The sequence below is a fragment of the Paramormyrops kingsleyae genome, chromosome 5 (genome assembly GCF_048594095.1).
Source record: "Paramormyrops kingsleyae isolate MSU_618 chromosome 5, PKINGS_0.4, whole genome shotgun sequence".
Classification (NCBI taxonomy): domain Eukaryota; kingdom Metazoa; phylum Chordata; class Actinopteri; order Osteoglossiformes; family Mormyridae; genus Paramormyrops; species Paramormyrops kingsleyae.
In genome coordinates, this window is record NC_132801.1 from 3,213,924 (window position 1) to 3,219,145 (window position 5,222).

Genomic DNA, 5,222 nt, shown 5'->3' on the forward strand with positions numbered 1-5,222 from the left:
GCTCCTGACACACCTTACTTACGCTCACAGCTCCTGACACACCTTACTTACGCCCACAGCTCCTGACACACCTTACTTACGCCCACAGGTCCTGACACACCTTACTTACGCCCTCAGCTCCTGACACACCTTACTTACGCCCTCAGCTCCTGACACACCTTACTTACGCCCACAGCTCCTGACACACCTTACTTATGCCCACAGGTCCTGACACACCTTACTTACGCCCTCAGCTCCTGACACACCTTACTTACGCCCTCAGCTCCTGACACACCTTACTTACGCCCACAGCTCCTGACACACCTTACTTACGCCCACAGCTCCTGACACACCTTACTTACGCCCACAGGTCCTGACACACCTTACTTACGCCCACAGCTCCTGACACACCTTACTTACGCCCACAGCTCCTGACACACCTTACTTACGGCCACAGGTCCTGACACACCTTACTTACGCCCACAGGTCCTGACACACCTTACTTACGCCCTCAGCTCCTGACACACCTTACTTACGCCCACAGCTCCTGACACGCCTTACTTACGCCCACAGGTCCTGACACGCCTTACTTACGCCCACAGGTCCTGACACGCCTTACTTACGCCCACAGGTCCTGACACGCCTTACTTACGCCCACAGCTCCTGACACGCCTTACTTACGCCCACAGGTCCTGACACGCCTTACTTACGCCCACAGGTCCTGACACGCCTTACTTAAGCCCACAGCTCCTGACACGCCTTACTTACGCCCACAGCTCCTGACACGCCTTACTTACGCCCACAGCTCCTGACACGCCTTACTTACGCCCACAGCTCCTGACACGCCTTACTTACGCCCACAGGTCCTGACACGCCTTACTTACGCCCTCAGCTCCTGACACGCCTTACTTACGCTCACAGCTCCTGACACGCCTTACTTACGCCCACAGCTCCTGACACGCCTTACTTACGCCCTCAGCTCCTGACACGCCTTACTTACGCTCACAGCTCCTGACACACCTTACTTACGCTCACAGCTCCTGACACACCTTACTTACGCCCACAGCTCCTGACACACCTTACTTACGCCCACAGGTCCTGACACGCCTTACTTACGCCCACAGGTCCTGACACGCCTTACTTACGCCCACAGCTCCTGACACGCCTTACTTACGCCCACAGCTCCTGACACGCCTTACTTACGCCCACAGCTCCTGACACGCCTTACTTACGCCCACAGCTCCTGACACGCCTTACTTACGCTCACAGCTCCTGACACGCCTTACTTACGCCCACTGGTCCTGACACGCCTTACTTACGCCCACAGCTCCTGACACACCTTACTTACGCCCACAGGTCCTGACACGCCTTACTTACGCCCACAGCTCCTGACACACCTTACTTACGCCCACAGGTCCTGACACGCCTTACTTACGCCCACAGCTCCTGACACATCTTACTTACGCCCACAGCTCCTGACACACCTTACTTACGCTCACAGCTCCTGACACACCTTACTTAAGCCCACAGCTCCTGACACGCCTTACTTACGCCCACAGCTCCTGACACACCTTACTTACGCTCACAGCTCCTGACACACCTTACTTACGCCCACAGGTCCTGACACACCTTACTTACACCCACAGCTCCTGCTGATACCAGGATCCTTACATTTTACTGTACCTCCATTTGCTGCCAGTTTCAGCTCCTGTTCCAAAACTGTCCTTATTTTGTGGATGGAGGAGGTTCTTCTTTTGAAGGCGGCTGATGGGGACAGGAAGTGCAAACAGCGTCATCAATTTCTGAGGTTTTACCACAAGCTTCTGGGCTGTTGGCCCTCCACACTTCTCTCTCTTTCCACCCTGGTCACTTGCTTCTGCTTCTCAGTTCCTTGTTTTCCTATTAACCCATGCACCTCTGTGGCATCTACATGGATGTCCAGATATTCTCCTGCTTTGTCTCCCACTCATTCTAACCAATTCTAACCAATTCTAACCCAGCCTCTCAATCTTGCCATCCCCTCTCCACCTTCTCAATCTCTCCATCCCCTCTCCACCCTCCCCAGTCTCCCCACCTCTTCTGCACATTTCCTGCTGTCTCTGTGATGAGGCACCTTCCCCTTTAGCCTCAGATTCCCTGGTCCTGTGCTGCTGCAGATATGTTTTGACAGAAATAGGGTTTAATGATGAAAGATTTAAGTCCTGAAAGCCTGTAATTACGAGGTGCGGTCGACAGTTGGGTGCCCCAGTTCACCCCACACTCTCCCAGCCCCCCCCCCCCTCATCTCCTCCACATTTTGTATCATGAGGACACAATCTCCCTCATCTCCAGCCATCAAAACAGTGGTAACCCAGAGTGTGAGGCCCATCTGCCAGCCCCCTCCCCCACCCAGGTACCCAGAGGAGGTCTCTCAGCAGCCTCTGCCTCCCCACCATTCAGTCCTGCACTCCTCAGTAATCCATCACCTCTCCCAATCTCCCTCAGGGGCACATGGACACTGGAGGCTTTGACATCTCAATAGGCACCTTCCACTATCGCGTTACGGCCCCTAATTGCAGCAGGCCTGGTCGTCCAGGGGATGTCTGCATGAACAACCTCGCATAGCACCTGGTGCGGGTGAGGGCCCCGTCCACCAGCGGCTTCGGGGGGCCGTGCTGCACATCAAAGAGGGCTTTGTAGAGCTCACCTGCCACTGTTATCTCATCGAGATACAAAAGGGACATTTCCAGTGGTTACTGGGGAAGGTGCGACCTGGAAGGACCATCAGCTCAAACGTTATGTGAGGGACAAAAATGAAGTTATTTTTCATATTTGTTGACAAAAAAACAGGCAGCATTTCCCAGTCCCACTCACCCACCACGGCGCATATCCCTCGGGCTCCATGCAGTGATCACAGCCCCCATCTAAGCTGCCTTTGGACCCACTTCTGTCCCTGTACTGAACTGTTGGGCCCTCTTTGAATCCCCAAAACCACTCTTATGTCACATGACTCACATCCTGTCAGTTGACTGCTGATTCTAGCTGTGCTTCATATGCAAAGTGTGATGGCTGGTTTGCCGTCAAACCACCTGACTGAGTCGAGACGTGAAGCCCCTTGTTTTTCTCTGCCTTTTACTGCTAAATTTAAGCACTGTAGAAAGCCAGTGATGGTTTATCCATAGTGGTATAACACTGGGGAGATTGGCGGGAGTCGCCCATTAACCAGCCTGGGAGCACCTGCATGGGGCTATGTAACATCCCCCCCCCCCCATGGCCACACCCCACAGGCTGGAAAGAGAGACCCGGAGACACGTGATTATTTTCATAAACACATGTGCCTGCTTTGCAAATGCTGAGTAACCGGAGACACCAACGTGCTCATGCGTTACCTCCAGCAGTGGCTTACAGACAGGAGGTGACAGGAGAAGCGGAGTCCCAGCTCCCAGGCAACATGCCTGCATATCAAGTAGCGTGCTGTATAATGGACCTTTATTTACCATTTGTTTGAAATATTGACACTGATTGCAGACAGGTTGGCCTGTTGTCGCCTTGGGTGGATTATTCTGTTTCTTCAATTTAATATATAGTGCCTTTAGTGCATTGACTAAACTGCCTAATACTATACGTGATTCTAAATCAGGTCTCTTTAACATTCCCTCATTATAGGTAACTCATTGCTGCTCCATCATTACAGGTCATTCACTGCTGCTCCATCATTACAGGTCATTCACTGCTGCACCCTCGTTACGGGTCATTCACTGTCACTCCCTCATTACGGGTCATTCACTGCTGCTCCCTCATTATGGGTCACTCACTGCTGCTCCGTCATTACAGGTCATTCACTGCTGCTCCATCATTACAGGTCATTCACTGCTGCACCCTCGTTACGGGTCATTCACTGTCACTCCCTCATTACGGGTCATTCACTGCTGCTCCCTCATTATGGGTCACTCACTGCTGCTCCGTCATTACAGGTCATTCACTGCTGCTCCATCATTACACATTATTCACTGCTGCTCCCTCATTTAGGTCATTCACTGCTACTCCCTCCTTACAGGTCATTCACTGCTGCGCCATCATTACACATTATTCACTGCTGATCTCTGATTACAGGTCATTCAATGCTGCTCCTACATTACAGGTCATTCACTGCTGTTCCCTCAGCAGACTGAACTGTGGGTTTGCTCCTTCTGTATGTTAGGAAGACACCCTTCCAACAAATGGCATGGGGACACCTGAATCCCCTCCTGGGCTTCTAACTTCAGAATAAGGAGAAAAGCCTCATTCCAATGATGTTGGACCTTTGTCTTCCCCTGTGTGGTTGAGCTGAACGGCATCGGCACTCCAGATCTGAAGGATATCTGACATCAACACTCCACCCCAAATCTGAACCAAGCTGAGATGAGTGCTATGAGAATAAAAGCGATGACAGCAGAACATGCAGGTAAGCAGGCAAAAAGAAGTCACTGGGTAGATGTTACCGTCTCTTATTATTGTAATGACAGCATGCCTGTGTGGAGGCTTATTTAAGCGCAGTGCTTTCAGTGTAACTTACATCAAAGCTGCATCAGACCGATTTCCTTAAATTCCTTTCTTATGGTCATTAGTGTAATAACACTTGAGTAGCAGACGTAAGGTCCACGGGGAACAAGTCGCTTTTTCATGGATGTGACTTTCGAGTTCAAGTGTTACGAAGATAAAAGAAACCGATAGATGCCTCTTTGCGGAGGGTCTGACCCGACACTGCCCCCTGCAGGGATGCTAATGAAGAGCACGACACAAGTGTGGTGCTGCCCCTAGGGATGGGCACTGCAGAGCAGCACACAAAGGACAGCGCATGTTGTACGGTCATTCTGGCAGCCTTGAAAGGCTGAGTGTCGACTTTCTGGAGGCTGCAGGGCCAAAGCGCCCCCCCCCCAACGCCGAGGTGCTGATGTCTTAGTGGGCTTTTCAGTCACTCTCTCCACTTGCTTTTGAGATGAAGAGGAAAATAAGAGCCCAGATCGACGTGCGCGACTGACAGTTTGCACGTTATTTGATTCCACAGGGATTTTCTCTAGCTAGGACAGCTGGCACTGGTGTGACTGACTGTTATGCTGTACGTAGAACATCCCTCAACATCAGGATGGCTTCAGATGGTGTACTCCGCCCCCGTGACTTTAAAAAGATCCAATGTGGTTTTAAAATGTTCATAACTGTGAGGATTCCAGCATGCGATCACTGTGACGGTTTTGGGTACAAGAACCATGAATCATAACATGATG